This window comes from Hesperophylax consimilis, chromosome 19 (genome assembly GCF_061612785.1).
Source record: "Hesperophylax consimilis isolate HC1 chromosome 19, BYU_Hcon_1.0, whole genome shotgun sequence".
Lineage (NCBI taxonomy): Eukaryota > Metazoa > Arthropoda > Insecta > Trichoptera > Limnephilidae > Hesperophylax > Hesperophylax consimilis.
The window spans coordinates 5,828,245-5,848,256 of record NC_142854.1 but is presented as its reverse complement, the minus strand read 5'-3'; positions in this window follow the sequence as shown (position 1 = coordinate 5,848,256).

Below are 20,012 nucleotides of genomic sequence, written 5' to 3'. Positions count from 1 at the left end.
GCCCGCACTGGCACCAGCACCAGCGCCTCTCGCGCAACCCTCGACAGCACCCGGACCACGGATGCCGCATGGGAGCCATAACCCCCAGCGGCCCAGCGGAACCGGACGTCGAGGACGCCGCCGACCTACACGTCTGGACCGCTAGGCGCAGCCGTGACTGCACCGGGGGGGGAATTGTACCGGACGTTGTACCTCGACCGACTTTAAATTAATTTGCATAAATTTGAATTTATGCAGAGGTAGTTCCTTTACAAACTTACCTCAGCGCATCTTCGAATTTATGCAACAAATTCCTTCTCTAAACTTGTATAAACTGTAAAAATTGATTAATAAATAAAACCACGGGGTCAAGCAGTCATCATTATAGACAAAACACAAAGGCTTGACCCCCCAAATACCCTCTTATAATTAAAATACCTGAATGTTCAAAATTTGTACAAAAATATGGATGACTTGCATGAAGTTTGAATTTGTGCAAACGTATTTTCCTTTACAAAACTCGCCGTTTGCACAAAATCGAAATTTATGCAAAGCTTCCCTTTAAAATATCTATATGTAAATGTCTATTTGTGCAAACTCACAAAATATCTGAAAATAAAATATGACCCGGGCAGGCGGATTGAGGAAACAGTCAAGGGACCCAGGCAATTTTGTCCGCTAGCGCGTTGCCCAACAACGGCGCGTTCATCGCTCTGCCCTATGAAGATTCCGGGAACTCGAAATAATTCTCAGAATCTCTCGCAAACAAAGGCAGGGCAGGGCCCGTTGGCCCTTTAAAAGGCGGACAAATTGCACAATTCCTCAGAGATCCAGAAACCATCGCCTCGACAACATCTCTCCTGGACTGCCCCTGACTGCCTCTTCAAGCCTCTTCTCTGCCCTGGGACCTTCACTTCAACCTGGCCTTCTTCTTTCTCCTGGCTCCCTGGTGCTCACCAAGAAGAAGCATTTTGAAATAGTCGAAACGTCCTTTGTCAGGGCGCAGGTTCTCCCCTACCTTCCTCCCCCCTGCCTTATACCTTTCTCCCATAATTTCCCACATTTTCCCCATTTCTCCCTTTCCTCATATTTCCCCATATTTTCCCCATTTATCCCTTTCCTTATATGTTTCCCCATTTCCCCACATTTTCCCCTTTCCTCATATTTTTCCCCATTTTTTCCTTTTCCCACATTCTTCCTCCTTTTTCCCGACTTTTCTTCCTAGGCGTCGAAGCGGCCAGCCGGCCATTCCCGCTACATCGTCTGTGCGGCCCGTACAGTCTCTATAAATAAAGTAAAATAAAGTCTCGTAAGCAGGTTTAGTATTTGGTGTCTTATTTTAAGTAGGGGTGCTCAATCCAAAACCGCCCCGGGTGCCAATCTACCCTACGCCGCCACTGCGTAGTAAGTGAATGTGTTGTCGGCAAAGTGGTTGGTTTAGGGACTGAACATTGCTGACAAATTCTCAGTTATGTATGTGTGTTTTAGTTTGTGTGCACTTTCCCAGGAGAAAACACAGAGGCCTTCAAATCATTCTGCAGCCAAGCCATTGAACTCTTTGTACAAGAACGATTTGTGTACAAATGTTGAGGGCGCGCGTTAGGCGTGCTTCCTAGTCCCTCTGAAAACTTCTTAAGAGAGTATTTGTAATCCAACTTTGTTGAAGGGTCAACTTGTACGTGCCAAAAAAACAATTATACTCATAGGAGATCTCATGTACTGTTTAAGTTTCGAAAGTGCACTAATAAACAGAACAATTAAACTGTTTAAGGATGCTGCATTTTCAATTGACATTTTTAACACAAACAGTTTAGCGACTATCTTTTGATGCAAGCCATTAAATAGTCGCAAAGCTATCCCCATGACCCTTATATACTTCTGTGGAAGGGGCGCTACTACCACCAACACATTATACATTGATCTCTTCCACAGTGTGCCAGGGTGATAGGGCTGGTGTTTCGGTCGCAGGGGCGCTACTACCATCAACACATTATACATTGATCTCTTCCACAGGGTGATAGGGCTGGTGTTTCGGTCGCAGGGGCGCTACTACCATCAACACATTATACATTGATCTCTTCCACAGTGTGCCAGGGTGATGGGGCTGGTGTTTCGGTCGCAGGGGCGTTACTACCATCAACACATTATACATTGATCTCTTCCACAGTGTGCCAGGGTGATAGGCAGAGGCGGTCCCTGCCTTAGTGCATTTGTGCACTGCACTGCCAAACATCGATATACGTTAGAAATGTAAATTCGTATATCCACTCACCAAGAATTCACGCCAGATCATTATAATCTTCTTACCAATCAAAGTTTGTACTAGACTCCCGCGCATGCGAAAAACAGTGTAATTTATCAACCCGTGCATTTTCGGCTTTGCCCGAGACATGTCATGTACCTTCTATAGGCACTGTCTCTAGAGGTCGGAACCGTGAAATGAACGAGACAGGTAGAGACCCATAACGGCTGTTGATGTGTTAGAGCAGTGGAGATAGAAGCTGGTCTGTGCATTATCGGCGCATGCGCCGAAACATCCTGATATATATCAAAAACCTTAAACATGCGTAAAACGTTTGGAATGCATTAGTTAGGATTGACAGATTTCGAACTAATTTACAATGTTATAATATTCTAGCGTTACCGGCGCGATCTACATATCTGCAAACTTGACAATATTCATTATTGGCGATTGACGCGACGTTTTAACGGTTTTTACGAGTTTTGCTCGGCAAAAAGCTTTTTAAAAATGAGTGCTAATGAAAACATTGCGGTTAACATTGATTTTATCAAAAGCAACCGAAGTTCATTTTATCCCAACAAACTAGAGATGATTTCGCGAATGCTGACGGAGCAATATCAATTTTACAATTATTTTACAAGTGTAACTTGGTGGAGTGTTTTAGTGAAATAGTGAAACTGTTAAAAATAATTTGTACTATTCCGATGACAACTATCGAGTGCGAAAGGTGTTTTTCTACGTTGAAACGTGTAAAAACATTTCTGAGGAATACTATGTCCCAAGATCGTCTCAATGCTTTATCAATGATGAGCATCGAAAAAAGTTTGATCTCGTCTATACCAGACTTTAATAATCTTGTAATTGAAGAATTTTCTCAAATGAAAGAGCGACGAATGGATTTTCTCTACAAATGAATTATTTGTACTGGGTTTGTAGTTCCCTTTAAATCACTTTATTTTCCTATTTTACATGTTACCATTATTTGTGAAATGCACTGCTGGCAAATTCTGTCACGAGCCGCCTCTGGTGATAGGGATGGTGTTTCGGTCGCAGGGGCGCTACTACCATCAACACATTATACATTGATCTCTTCCATAGTGTGCCAGGGTGATAGGGCTGGTGTTTCGGTCGCAGGGGGGCTACTACCATCAACACATTATACATTGATCTCTTCCACAGTGTGCCAGGGTGATAGGGCTGGTGTTTCGGTCGCAGGGGGGCTACTACCATCAACACATTATACATTGATCTCTTCCACAGTGTGCCAGGATGATAGGGCTGGTGTTTCGGTCACAGGGGCGTTACTACCATCAACACATTATACATTGATCTCTTCCACAGTGTGCCAGGGTGATAGGGCTGGTGTTTCGGTCGCAGGGGCGTTACTACCATCAATACATTATACATTGATCTCTTCCACAATGTGCCAGGGTGATAGGGCTGGTGTTTCGGTCGCAGGGGCGCTACTACCATCAACACATTATACATTGATCTCTTCCACAGTGTGCCAGGGTGATAGGGCTGGTGTTTCGGTCGCAGGGGCGTTACTATCATCAACACATTATACATTGATCTCTTCCACAGTGTGCCAGGGTGATAGGGCTGGTATTTCGGTCGCAGGGGGGCTACTACCATCAACACATTATACATTGATCTCTTCCACAGTGTGCCAGGGTGATAGGGCTGGTGTTTCGGTCGCAGGGGGGCTACTACCATCAACACATTATACATTGATCTCTTCCACAGTGTGCCAGGGTGATAGGGCTGGTGTTTCGGTCTCAGGGGCGCTACTACCATCAACACATTATACATTGATCTCTTCCACAGTGTGCCAGGGTGATAGGGCTGGTGTTTCGGTCGCAGGGGCGCTACTACCACCAACACATTATACATTGATCTCTTCCACAGTGTGACAGGGTGATAGGGCTGGTGTTTCGGTCGCAGGGGCGCTACTACCATCATCACATTATATATTGATCTCTTCCACAGTGTGCCAGGGTGATAGGGCTGGTGTTTCGGTCGCAGGGGCGCTACTACCATCATCACATTATATATTGATCTCTTCCACAGTGTGCCAGGGTGATAGGGCTGGTGTTTCGGTCGCAGGGGCGCTACTACCACCAACACATTATACATTGATCTCTTCCACAGTGTGCCAGGGTGATAGGGCTGGTGTTTCGGTCGCAGGGGCGCTACTACCATCATCACATTATATATTGATCTCTTCCACAGTGTGCCAGGGTGATAGGGCTGGTGTTTCGGTCGCAGGGGCGCTACTACCACCAACACATTATACATTGATCTCTTCCACAGTGTGCCAGGGTGATAGGGCTGGTGTTTCGGTCGCAGGGGCGCTACTACCATCATCACATTATATATTGATCTCTTCCACAGTGTGCCAGGGTGATAGGGCTGGTGTTTCGGTCGCAGGGGCGCTACTACCACCAACACATTATACATTGATCTCTTCCACAGTGTGCCAGGGTGATAGGGCTGGTGTTTCGGTCGCAGGGGCGCTACTACCATCATCACATTATATATTGATCTCTTCCACAGTGTGCCAGGGTGATAGGGCTGGTGTTTTGGTCGCAGGGGCGCTACTACCATCAACACATTATACATTGATCTCTTCCACAGTGTGCCAGGGTGATAGGGCTGGTGTTTCGGTCGCAGGGGCGCTACTACCTGCGCGGCTTGGTGAGCAACTCGCCCAAGGTGTTAATCAGCAACCAGGAGTGCAGCCCGACATCAACGCGCACCAGGAATGGCTGCGAGCTAAGATCCTAGAGACGTCTGGTGCGATATGTTTTTTTTTCTTTTAAAGCAGAGGGTGAGGAACTTGCAGGCTTGCATGAAAATGGTTCTATTTTTTACAGCAAACAGTCTGCATCTTGGATTAAAATCTTAATACAAGATTGATTATGATTTTTACAACTTTATTCTTGGATTAAGATTAAAGATGGGGTGATTTTAATTTTATATAGTTATAAAATTTAACATTTTATATCTTGTGTACATCTATTCTAAAACTACTTTAATAATGTTCTATTACCTACGTACTAATATTTGGACTTCACAACATTGAGACAACCCATGAAAAACTAACAGAATTTTGGCTTCCTTAACATTTATAACATGTCCTTTTCCCTTATGTGATATTATTTGTTCTGCAAAGTATGATTTTGTTATTCTTACATAATTTTTTTTTTTTTTTTTAATTTTTTTAATTTTCTTTATTCATAAAAATATATTAGGATACAGGTTTTTTACATGCTTTTCGACTACCACACTAGACACATGTCCGTATTATGGTAGTCGAAATTTGTTTATAATTATATACATGTAATACATGATTCATTTAGTAGTAAAATAGGTATAGGTTAAATAGGTTTAACTGAAAATAAGAAAGCGATGAAAATAAAAGATAAATTAAATAATTATTTCAAAAAGAAATTTTAAACAGAATTGAAATGAAAAAAAAAGAATAATAAAGCAAATGAACTTATTTAATGATGTCAGGTATTCTTTAAAATAGTTCTTTCCCTTCATAAATAACCAATACTGAATATAAAATATTATGTACATGATCACATACAGGAAAGGAATTGGAGTAGGTGAATCTTGTAAACATAAAGATAAAAATAAAGATAAGGTAGGATACAAATAAAAATAATAGATAATGCTTGGGATAATAGAAAATAAAAATAATCGCATCAGCGTAATATAAATTTTTTGTTGAAAGTTAAATTAGAGATAAAATTTTTACTCGAAAAATAAGAACACTATTAAGTTGTAAGGCATTCTTTATAATATTTCCTTCCTTGAGCAAATAACCAGTTCTGTACACTAATGGCATAAAGATCATCAGTTTTCTATGTCTTAATATCAATACTCAGTAAGTTGAACATTTTAGGCGCTATATAAGAGAACTGTCGCTGGGCGAAGGCTGTTTTTGTTGGAGGAATTTTACATTTTTGGTGTGTTGAGTAGCGGGTGCAAATATTGTGTTGAGTTTTGAGTGTTAAATCATTTTTCCTTATGTGTATAAGAATTGTCTTAACGTATAATTGTCTAATGTCTAGGATTGCGAATTTTTTAAAAAGTGGGTCTGAAGGGTAAGATGGGTGACATTTCAATATAATCCTTAGTGGCAGTTTTTGAATTAGGATCATGGGATTAATAATTGAAGCTGCACAGCCTCTCCATCCCACGATACCGTATGTAGCTATTGATTGGAAAAGTGCAAAATATATACATCTCATTGTTTGAAGGTTCAGGATTGATCTGAGAGAGAGAAATATATAGCACAATTTGCGGAGTCTTTTTGTTGTGAAATTGACATGATCCTCCCAACGTAGTTGATCATCTATAACAACCCCTAGATATTTAATTTGGTCGGATTTTTTTAGGTTTGTGCATGAGCAATTATTGAGGAGAGGCGTAGGGGTAATATGGTTTTGTGGGCATGAGTGAATGATAAGATTAGGACAGTTTTGAGGAGTAGTAACTTTGCGTATGGAGAAAAGTAAGTATTTTGTTTTGTCAATATTAAGAGTCAGAAGGTTGTCGTGTAACCAATGTTTTACTTTATTTAGGCCCTTATTTGCTTTTTCCATAGTTGAGTTCCAATTATCAGATTCAAAGATGATTATCGTATCATCAGCAAAAGAAATTATAGTTCCATCAATTGCCAAGTTACATAAAGTGTTTATATATATTAGAAAGAGAAGTGGGCCTAATACACTGCCTTGAGGCACACTGTACGTGATTGGTAAACTTGTACTTCTATATTCTTTAGCAGAATTTATAAATCATGTATATATTCATACCAGCATTTTGTTTTGAATTATTTTTACCATGATTTTCATTAAAAAGATTGTACAAGAGTATGTGACATGTGGGTACTTTCAAATCAATTTTGTTTAATCAATTCGGGCAGTCAGTAAAGTTTATTACGAATTTGTATATTGTCTAAATATTCTCAATGCATCAATTTAGAAAAGTGAATAACATTTGGCTGTCATCAGTTGTTTTGTTTTGCTCTATCTAAAATTAATTTTTTACCATTCTTTTTTGTTTTCTGGCAAAAAAAAGTGTAGTGTGTTGTGTCTTGAGGTTTCTTCTTCAGGAGTCACTTTTCGCTGCTGATTTCCAGATATTTATAAACTTTTTTTACTTCTGTCATTTTCCATACTATTATTGTAGTTGTTCACTGTTGTGAATAATGGAGGAAGATTTCCCTCCTGGACCCCCTACAAAGCCCCCAGATCACTCTCCAGACCCCCCAGACGGGGAAAATGGAGAAATTTCTGACAGTGATTCTGTCATTTTGACTTATACTAAAAAAAGGAAATTTACTCCTTCTTCCCCAATAAAACTTGACTCTCCTTCGACTTCACAGTCGCCACCAGCACTTTCTCAACTTCCTCCAACAAACTTTTATTCTCCTCATTCCCGTGGCCCATTCATAGCATACGCCCAAAAAACTGAGCAAGGAAAAACCATCCACCCTCTTGAATTTGGCAAATTCCTATCAAATAGCAAGAATCTTTCAATCAAACCTGGAGGTGTAAAAGCCGAGGGTCGCTTCCGAATCTCCTTCGAATTCCTCTCAGGGCCAGCTGCCAACAGTTTCATCAAAAATATCTTCATTTCATCTAATTCAAAGTTCAAGGCATATATCCCTACTTTCAATGTCACTCGCATGGGCCTGGTCAGAGGTATCTCGACCGATCTGTCCATTGAAGAAATTCTGTCTTCACTTTCAACCCCCCAACACATTGGCAATCCCATAAAAGCCAGGAGGCTAAATTACAAGGACTCCTCTGAGGGTATTATTTCCTGGAAGCCCTCCCAATCTGTCGTTATCACCTTTGAAGGTCAATCTCTTCCCTCCCATATATATTTATTCTTGAACTCATTACCAGTTGAAATGTATACTTATCCCACCACTCAATGTTTCAATTGCTGCCGTTTTGGTCATACCAAAGCTGCATGCAGATCTCAACCCAGATGTTTTAAATGTGGAGAAAACCACGCAGCTGACCAATGTCCTTCTTCCTACTCACCCAAATGTTTTAACTGCTCAGGCTCACACACAGCTATCAACACTTCTTGCCCAAAACAATCTCGCCAAAAAAATATTAAAATTTCTATGGCCTCTCAGAACTTGTCTTTTCTGCAGGCTTCTAAACTATTCCCGCCTGTCAAAAAATCATTTGCTGAGGCTTTATCCAGCAACTTCTCATCCAACCCTCTTCCTTCTTCTAGAACAACTTCTTCTCGTTCAAACTAAATTCACATACAAAAACGCTATCTCTAAACCGGCTCCTGGATACGATCAGCAACAACACAACTCACTGCTCTTAAATCCCAATGGTTCACCTCTTTCAAATGCCACAAATGGGTGTGCAAATAATTATAATCCGTCCTCAATGAACTCTCTAAAACTTTCTGAAAAACTCTCCCAAGACAATTCTTCATTTATCCAAACTCTTATTATGCTTCTAATTGACCTTATTTCTTCTCAAACTAATCTACCGTCCAACGCTGCTACTATTATTTCCACATTAAAATCATTTATTCAAAATGACTCTTCAAGATGTCAAAATACTTCAGTGGAATAGCCGAAGTGCTATTTCTAACAAATCTGATCTCCTTAACCTATTAAATTCCAACTTTATTTCTTTGGCTGCTATCTCGGAGACTTGGCTTACTCCATCCACCCACTTTAATGTGGGAGGGTATTCCTGTCTCCGCGACGACCGCCCGGAAGGTTCGGGCGGCGGTGCTGCCCTTTTTATTAAAAAATCCATATCATTTTCCCCAATAAATAATATCAAACCCCCCAATGCTGACTTCCAAATGGTTGCAGCTAAAATAAAGGACACATCCTTTATTTCAGTCTATCTTCCCCCAACAGCCCACTTCAATAAACAAACTTGGTTGCAAATTGTAAGTCAACTAAGCCCTCCTTTCTTTATATTAGGCGATTTTAATGCCCATTCCCCCGTCTGGGGTTCTGCTTTCTCCGACCGAGATGGTCGAAGTGTGATGGATTTCCTAGATCAATCCGACCTTTTCCTTTTGAATGACGGATCTCCTACTAGGATCTCACGCCCCAGCACAAACCCCAGTGCAGTGGATCTCTCGATATGTTCTACTAGTCTGGCTTCTCTCTCCTCGTGGGTGGTGTCCCCCGACCCTTGCTCCAGTGATCATTTCCCGATCACCATTACTTATCAAACTTCTTTCCAATCGGACAAGTCTCATATTTCGACAAAGATTAAAACGAAACACACCAAATGGGATGAATTTAACTCTCATATGGACAAGTTCCTACTAAATTTACCCGCCACCGATACATTTTCCGTCAAAGATGACTATAATAACTTCAAATCAATGCTCATAACTGCAATAAATAAATCAAATCCTCCCCTTAAAACTAAATCTCTTTTAAAAAAACTCCCTCCAGAGACTGCGAAAGCACGGCCTATCGATCCTTTCGTATAAAGAGTTTTTAGCGAGAGGTGCCAGAAAAGTTACCACAGGGATAACTGGCTTGTGGCGGCCAAGCGTTCATAGCGACGCCGCTTTTTGATCCTTCGATGTCGGCTCTTCCTATCATTGCGAAGCAGAATTCGCCAAGCGTTGGATTGTTCACCCATCAAAAGGGAACGTGAGCTGGGTTTAGACCGTCGTGAGACAGGTTAGTTTTACCCTACTGATGACCGATCATTGCGATAGTAATACTGCTCAGTACGAGAGGAACGGCAGTTTTGGACATTTGGTTCACGCACTCGGTCAACCGGCCGGTGGTGCGATGCTACCATCCACAGGATTAGGCCTGAACGCCTCTAAGGCCGTATCCCGCCTAGGCAAATCGGGCGGTGATACATGATGTGAGTTCCGCGAGTCGAAAGGCTCTCTAAACAATGTGACATCTATCAGGCGGCCCCCGTCCGCGGGGGCCTCCGTCGAAGCCCGACGAGGCGAGGCGAGCACTGCGCAACGTGGTTAAATGTCCCGGCGCGATGGCGCCCCGCCTCTGACCAAGCCTAAGTTCGACGTCGGAACTCGGAATCGTCCGCAGACGACCTTCGTACCTGGCAGGGTGTTGTGCCCGGTAGAGCAGCGTCATGTTGCGATCCGTTGAGACTCAGCCCTACGCCAAGAGATTCGGGATGGGATGAGGAATGTTCCAAAGTAGTAAGAATTCGGAAAGCTAAATCTCTTTCCTATCGTTACAATATGACTATGGAGAACTATCTTATATACAAAAACGCTGAATCCAATGCCAAAAGGGTATTGAGGTAAAAAAAAGATTTGGGTGGTACAACTTCTGCAGTTCAGTATCTCCGAACACTCCAATTTCGGAAGTTTGGTCTATGATCCGAAGATTTAGATCCTCCTTCAGTTCACCATCTCCTCGAGCGTCTTATTCTAAATGGATAGATGAATTCTTGTACAAAATTGCCCCCCCTTCTGTACCTAACTTAGATGAAATAACGCCTATCTATAATACTCCTATGTCTAATCATTGGCTAGACTCTCCATTCACCTTAATTGAGCTAAAAAATGTTTATCAATAGTCAAGGACTCATCTCCAGGCAGAGATGGTATACCTTACAGCATAATCAAAAATAGTAATGATAATGTTCTAAACCACTTCTTAAGCATCTTAAACAAAATCTTACAGACTGGTATAATGCCTGATGACTGGAGTTGTCAAATAATCATCCCTATTTTAAAAACAAACAAATCACCAAATTCTGGATCCAACTACAGGCCAATCGCTCTTTCATCCACCCTCAGTAAACTTTATGAAAAATTAATTAAAAACCGATTATAATTTTTTGTCGAGAGTAAACAGCTTCTCTCTCCATCTCAATTTGGATTTAGGAAAAAAAAATCCACTCAGGATAACCTTGCGATCATCAGCACTGATATTAATTTATCAATTTCTAAACAGGAAGTTTGTCTTGCCGTCTTTATAGATATAGAAGGCGCCTTTGACAATGTTTCCATCCCAATCCTGAAAAAAAAACTTCTAGGCCTTGGCCTTCCCCCCATGTTTGTCCAATCTATTATTAATCTATTTTTAGATAGAAAATTTTTCATTGATCTTACAGATATATCTCCTCAAAGTAGGTCTGTTTGGAAGGGTTTACCACAAGGCGATGTATTGTCCCCCTTACTGTATAATATATACACATATGATATGCATGTCACTATTCCCCCACAAGTAAATGTTATTGAGTTCGCAGATGACATAGCTTTCTTCTTATCATCCAAAATCATCCCTCTCGCCGTCAAATATCTTAACGAAGCCATGAATGCCCTTTGCACATGGCTCACGTTAAATGGTCTTGAACTTTCAATCCAAAAGACTCAGTGTGTCACCTTCTCAAACCGCCATAAAAACCCCCCCGTTCAAATTTTATTTAAAAATTCTCCAATCCCCAACGCTTCTGAAGTAAAATTTTTGGGAGTAACATTTGATAGGAAACTTAAATGGTCTTCCCATATTAATAATTTAGTTACTAAATGCGAAAAAAATTTAAATATCATCAGATCATTGGCGTTTGGTGGGGAGCTCACCCTACTTGCATTAAGTTGCTTTACAACGCACTTATTCGAAGCCATCTCGATTATGCCTGCCCACTTTTTAGTACTGCCTCAAAAAATGTACTTGATAAATTAGACAAAATTCAATCTAAATCTTTGCGAATTATAACTGGAGCGATGCAATTGTCACCCATCAATTCCCTTCAAGTAGAATGTTCTGATCCTCCTCTTTATTTAAGGCGTCAACTATACGCTGACAAATTTGTTCTTAAATGTTTAAATTCTAAATGTCATCAGGTTATCCAGAGCGTCTCGTTGTTCATTGACTCAACCCATTCATCTACAATCAGAGCTTCAACTAAACCTCTTCCTGACATCTTGTAGCGGTAGGAACTGTCCGCTTACATAGCAAAACTTCTAGACACGCGTTGGCATCAAATTTCAGCCGCCACTCGTTGAATTCAAGTAGCTGAGCGTTGAATTCCAGAGAAGCCGGGACAGGGGCATTTCTCTCAGCTTTGGCCTTGAAACTCATTTGAAACCGCCACGCCCACCTCAAAATTCTTATAGAAAACGAATAATATGGCTAAAAGCTCAGATCTCATTGGTGAGAGCAGAAGGATTGGTTTGATCTCTCGCTCTCTACCATAATGACTCGTTTAACAGAAAGAGATGGCGGAATTTTGCCGTTTGACAGTTTTCAAATCATTCAAACAAAATTAAAGTGGTTTATTTATCCACGCGGGTTGTCATTTGCTGCCGAAATACTATCATTTCCGTTAAAAATATTGCGTGTTAAAGTTGTTCGTGATAAAAATACAATATAAGCCAGAATGGTGTTAGCGAGTTACAAACATATATTCAACCTACCTACGTAAGTTCAAGTTTAAAGTTTTTTCATACATTTGTTACTAAAATTTTGTTTTTTTTGTCTACCGGTCTCGAAACGTCCGTGTCATAAACTTTTCTTTTTTGGTTTAAATTTAATTTAATGTTGTTATTATTTTAAATTTACATATATGTATTTTTTTAAATGATATTATTGTAAAGCTGCACATCTTGATACAGGAATGCCCTAGTGAGATGTGCAGAGTATGCTTTTTTATGTAAAAACTGTTTTTTGAATGAAATAAATAAATAAATAAAGTGAATTGACAGTTTTTAGGTTATTCGTTCGGTTTTTTGAACAATGCTTCATACTTGGCATATGTCTTCCTCCACAACGTATAAATGTTATTTATTATATCGATAAACTTATTCATGTTATTGATTAGTGTTATACTGTATTATCTTATTGTTTTGGTGAAATTAAAGATTTTTAAACATATGTAACCATGAGTTCATGGGGCTGAAAAATGTCGGAATTCTTCGTCGTACTATCGGACAATCATGTTTTGGAAATTTTCTTCAGTGTTTTTGCAAATTTCTTGTCATTTTGGGTTTCTTCTTCCAGATTAACAAGTTTCATCTTAAGGAAATGCACTGTAAAAGTTTATTTTCTTAGTCAGATGAACCTTGCCCTTGGAAAACATTTCGACATTTTTCTGCTTCAAGGACATTTTTATTTTTAAAATATTTTTTTGGGCTAGTGAATGAATGGAGTAGGCCGAGAGCAATTATATTGTCTATGGTTGCATCTTATTTTTAGATGACCTTGAGTTTTTTCTATCTTGTCTACTGCTCTTTTCCGCACGGTAAGTACTGCTTGTATATCTGTGGTTAAGTACTGTATAATTCTGTTCGATACAAAAAGCCCGAAGATATCGATCTAGAGAGTGGTATGTTTATGAGCCGGGAGCAGTGTTACCGAAGCTCCCGATTTTTCGGGAGATCTACCGATTTTTCACTTCATCTCCCGATCTACCGAAATGGCACCAAAATCTACCGATTTTTCGGTGTTCTCAGCGATTTATCGTTTCTCGTCGATTCTTTGTTTATGGTCCGCACAACAGGCAAATAATAGTCTATGGTTAAAAAAAAAAAACTAAAAAATTCCCCGGATTCGGGAATTGACCAGAATATTTACAAAATACTGCAATCTAAGCAAATCTCTATTATACGCGGTTCACACGGGGCGACTTTTGTCGGTCAACTTTTGTTGGTTGGACAATTGAAAGCTAATCGCCACGTGTGAACACTCTGTCAACAAAGTTATCAACTTTTTTTGTTGCCTAGCAAAAGTTGAAAGCCCGTCTACTTTTGACGTTCGAGTACGACCATCGCCATTTTGGTTTTACTTGTCGTTCGAGTTTTTCACCGAATCGCCCCGTGTGAACACATGTTTCAACTCGCTTGTCTTTTTTAGTTACTCGCGGGAAAAAGTAAAATTTGAAACGGACCTCCTTCGGCGAGGAGTATTTTTATTGTAATTAAATTTAATCTAATAAAATATAACAGGAGGAACAAATTGAAAGAAGCTATGAACGTTATTAATTAGGCATTTATTCTATAGTTCCGATTAGAATGGGTTAATTAATTAATTTAATTAATTATAATTTTCAGTTGACGCCATTTTGAATGTCAAAATCGCTTCAACTTAAATCGATACGTGTGAACCAAATCTTGTTAAACTTTTTTCGTAAAATAAAAGTCGGCCAACAAAAGTCGAAACGTCAGAACGCGCCATTATAGACCAATACGAACCGATCAATTACGAGTTACGAGCTGTGCTGTGATTTATAATTTATTACGTAACGCCAACTCCTCTTGCCTCTCCGTTTGCGTTTTTCAGTGCTTTGTTCTACGAACGTTTTTCTTTAATTATGACGAGCTCAGACTCTGATGCAGGCGAAGGTACGAGTAGGAGCATTGCTAAAAAAAAGAAATATTCCCAATTATATAAAAAGGAGTGGGAAATTTTTCCCGATTAATATTTTAAATTAAAATATAATTTTTTTCGTTTCATTTAATTGTACACATCCCGATGACGAAGGTCGTTACTTGTATGAATGTCGCTCACTTTTAAAAGTAAGTAGGTATTACATGATTGTTGACGTCTCGCAAAGTGACAGGTGACAGTCCAAGGTCGATGTTTCACAAAAATTTGCGCCGAGTTGCCAGACATAAAATAAGTCCCCGTTAAACGTTAGGGCAAATTGCGTTATTCCACGGGCAACATCTACAATAATCATATTGACGGCGCTGCTTATGGGTTTTTTCGTTAGTTGTTAAGGTTATGCTTCGGAATAATAAAAGGGATTCGTATTATTGACAAAGGAGAAATTTTGTTAAAATAATTCTAGTGATCTCCCGATTTCTAAGAAAATCTCCCGATTTCTCACGATTTCTCCCGATTTTTAGGCGTAAATTCTTCCGATTTTGAATTTTTGAGTTCGGGAACACTGGCCGGGAGTTGGTTTTCGAGCAGGGGCGTATAACTCTCGCATAACCTTGTAACCCTGATGGGAGGAGTTATCCTCAACCCAAATTCTTATAGACAAAGCTGTTGTGGCTGAAAGCTCAGATCTCATTGGCTCAGAGCAAAAATTGTATCTTGATCTCTCGCTCTCTACCGTAGCGACTCGTGTAACAGAAAGAGAAGCTAAACATGTGTTATGCTCCGATAAAAAATAACGGTAATTTCCAAGACGTCATTTCGCAGATTGAAGTCAGTTGAAAGTTTTAGCGTAAATATTTTGAATTTTCTTTCACCCATCTAAAAATAATGTTGCGTGCTAGAATTCTTCAAGGTGATAAATTAATGCCGTGTTGTGTTAAAGGTTGCTCAAATGGATTCGATAATCCAGTGCTAGGAAGAAGCAGCAAGAAATACGTTTGTTTGTGTGTGCCATTTCGCGATTGAAATCAAAAATACGGTACTTTTGGGATTAAAAAATAATGCGTTGCCAACGCTTAATCTTCCAATCATCATAAAATATCCGGTCTATCTCCACCAATTGAAAGAAGGACTCGATCACGTTGTTAAATACAGGTACTAACCTCTCGTTCTTTGATACAATGTTCATGATTCCTGAATGTACTTCATTGGCTAATAATTTGATTAATTTTCCTTTTCAGACCTATCCGTATTCCGACGCGATCTTATACCACGTATTAGGAGACTAAAATTGCTAAACAAAGCCACGATTACATCAAACAAGTTCATTTAAACCTCTCCAGAATTACATCATGTAAGTACCAGTATTTTCAATGATGTTTGCTGACGACAAAGCTGTGAAAATTATATGAAACCCTTGCAGGAGAACTTGAATAACTTCTAGTGCTATTTTGTGTTTATATTCTTGTATTTTTGTGCAAGGTCAAATTAAATCCTATTAAGTTGTTGCAGTAAGACAGAAATCCTCGGTTCGATTCCTAGTTGAGACTGTTACTTTTTATTTTTTTGTGTCTTGTTCTGTTTCATGTTTTGTTTAGATATATTAGTATTATCTTCTACTTCAATGATAAATCAATGCTCAATACATCGGTTGTACTGACCCTGTTTTGTATTACTGTCCATTGTCTTTTTGAAAATAAAAAATATTTTGATGTGTGCATAGCTGTGGGTTATTTTTATTTTCCTTTTCCTGCATTCCATTCTAATTTTTTTGGGCTAGTGAATGAACGATGTTAGCTGGGTGCAGGTATATTGTCTATGTTTGCTCTTTTTTTAAATGACCTTGAGATTTCTTTATGGTCCACCATATATTTACCTGTCTGGACCAAACGACCGTTTTATCTGTGGTTAAGGGGGTGACAAAATGGCGCCATACAAAAAGCCCGAAGATATCGATCTAGAGAGTGGTTTATTTATGTTTTCGAGGCAGGAGGGAAGCACATCGCAGGACGGGTTGTTTGAATGTCGGAGATTTAATACACGCACGTGAGACAATTTTATTAATCCACATGAATTAGACACATAATCTCTTAGATATCACCATGATTATAAATTCGTTTAGAAGAGTTTTCTAGACTGGCGCTCAGTGGTGATGTCTTATTTTTTTAGCTTTATAGTCAATATAATCATACAAGTTAATGTCATGGCCGAATTCAATTTACGTTGTGCTATCTAATAGCCAACCACCCCTGATATTCTAAATTTAAGCATTGCTCTTGTATTCAAGTTTAACTCAAATATACTTAATGTTGTTTTATCACAATTAATATTGCTGTCATCATTTCATTCCCCTTATTGCTGCAAGCTATGGTGGAGCAAATAACCGGTATACGGTAAGTTTTTGGTAATATATGTGGTGACAGATACGTTACAAATGGTGTGTCTAATTCATGTGGATTAATAAAATTTTAAGTCTCTCTCAGAGCTTCACATCATCCAAAATGATCTACTTCCCTTATACAAATTAAAATATAGTCACGTCACCCTATCCCCAACAATATTTGAAGGGATCGGAATCCTTAAAAGTCATTCCAATCTCCCGGCCCGAACTGTCAATAATATGTTCAATGACATTATTTCATCTAAATGGCCCAACTTTTCTCTTTTATTTACTGATGGATCCAAATCTCCCGACTCTCCTAACTGTGGTATAGGTATTAACGTTTACCACAATAATTCTAATGACAGAATATTTCATTCAATTTCAAATCAATTTTCAATATTTTCAGCCGAGTGCATTGCAATAATAGAATCTCTCAAATATATAATCAAAAATAATTTTGAAAATTCCCTCGTTCTCTCCGACTCTCTCAGTTCCCTCCAAAAACTTAAATCCAGTCCTCTTCTTCATCCTGATGATCACTTTGTATGCCTTATTCGAGAGATGATAGCCTCCATTCAAAGCTCAGGTAAAACTGTAACTCTGATTTGGATTCCTGGACATGTTGGTATCATGGGTAATGATATTTCGGATCCCTTTGCAAAACATTCCCCTATCTGACATTTTTTCCATCATCAAAGATAGATCCCGCAATGTTTGGTCGGAGTATTGGCACATTGCTAGTCAATCCAAGGGAGCCTGCTATGCCTCAATACAAAGGACTATTCCATCAAAACCGTGGTTTCAGCAATTCCCTCATTTTTCCAAAAAATAAATTTCTTCACTCATTCGAATGAGGATCGGACATTGTTCCGTTCCTTCCCATCTTTTTAAAATTCACGTTGTTGACTCCCCAGATTGTACATTCTGTGGTCTAGAAGTGGGAACTTTAGATCACATATTTTTTGGTTGTCCCTCTCTAAACAAATATCCTCTCTTCTATCAAGCCTTATCTAAAATTGCCTCCCCTCCATTCAACATCTCATCTCTTCTAAGTCTGAACTCGACTCAAATTTTCATTATAATTTTGAAATTTGCCTATTTAAATAAAATTAATATTTAAATTCACCTTTCATTTCTCAATAATTTTAAATGATGGCCAAGAAACACCCTTGAAGGGTGAAAGCCAAAAATAATGGAAAAAATTTAGAAAAGTACAGTTCATCAGATAATTATTAAATCTACAATAAAAACATTAAATTTGTTTATATTGTAAATTATGACGAGCCACAAAATCAATGCTTATTACAAATATGTAATTATTAAATCGATTGTGCGGTTTGTAAGAAATGTATTTTTTCTGAATCAATTCAATTTGTATTTGGGGTATTATGCCGTGTTGCGCTAACTCCTTCTTTAGCCAACGTTTCGGACAGCATTGCAGTGTCCATAATCAGGGCAGATGTGTAACTTGAGGTTGTGTTAAAATGTGAGCTTATGTATGGGGTTGTGATACCGTGTTGCCAGCTCCAACCCTCTGAGCTAACATTAACGTATCATTTTTTAATTAAAGTGGTTTTCTTCGTTTAGCTCTGGTGTATCCGTCAATTACCGGATACCAAGAACTATTAAGCTTAGCTCCATCGTCTCTATTAATGTTTACGGGATTTTTATGAATTTCAATGGCCTCCGTAATCAGCCGTGCTCTATAAGTTTTCGGTCTCCCCAGGATTTCAGGAACAAATCCAAAGTAATGCCCGGTGTCAATCAAATGCTCGGCAATTGCCGATTTGTCAGGGTGGCCGAGTTTACAAGCTCTGAAGTGTTCTGAAATCCTTTTGGAGATAGTCCGCTCTGTCTGGCCTACATAGACCTTGTCACATCCGGAACAGCTGAGTTTATACACTCCATCTGTTTCCAGAGGAAACTTAGTCTTTGCAGACCTCAGTAAGTCCTGTATCTTTGTTGTGGTTCCGAAGACAGTCTTGATATTTTCCTTTCTCAATAGCCTGGCAATTTTGTCTGTCACATTGTGCACATAAGGCAGGAAGGCACAGCCTTTCGACTCTTGTTCAATTCTGTCTTCGTTTGGTGCAGATTTGGCTCTTATGATTTGCCTTGTCTGACTTGCTGGGTAGCCGTTACGCTCCAGTGCATCGGTCAGCTTCGTAAGTTCCGCTCCAATTTTATGTTCTTCACATATTCTGGTCGCTCGGGTCACCAATGTATGGATAAGTCCTCTCTTCTGCGCTGGGTGGTGGTGCGAATCAGCGTGTAAGTACCGATTCGTATGAGTTGGTTTCCTATATACAGTATGCCCTAGGCTACCATCGTGTTTCCGCATCACCTCCACATCTAGAAAGGGCAGGATTTTATCTTTGTTTTCCAGTTCCATTGTGAATTTAATTTTGCTGTGGAGAGAATTAAGATGGTCCATAGTTCCAGACTGCATAGTTATTTAAAGATCTTGTGAAGATAGTATTGTTTCGGTCTGGAGTACAATTTGTATTGTATTGAAATTGTCGTGGGTTGTACTGGATATCCCAAGATTTCTCTTTTAGACTATTCCGCCTTCGTTGATAATGATATTAATAAATAATGGAGTCTTCATCATCATACAATGATAGACAAAGTGTTTTTATTTATTCTATGTTTAAACAATCTAAGAGAATGACTGAAACCGTAAACTTGAGCAGTGTCGTGAGAGGAGCTCGGTCGTCAAGCAGTTGGCAACCTGCTCTGTGTTTCGGTTTCTTCGTGAGCCAAGTGCCTTACCATGCCCTGTGGCCTATGCCTTGTTCCCTTAGATTTTATTAGAATTCATATGTAGTTATAATATTTTAGTACGTACATAAACTCTGTCTTGCAACATATAAATAAAATAAAACGCTGTAACTAAATTTAATCTACTTAATTGTTTTTATTGTATTATCTCTTTATATGACTATTTTATTTTTGATTTATATTTTAATTTTATGTTTAGGTACCTGCCTAATATATATATATATATTTTATTTTTATTTTTTTCTCTTTGTTTTATCTTATTTTCATTTTTATAATTTTTTACT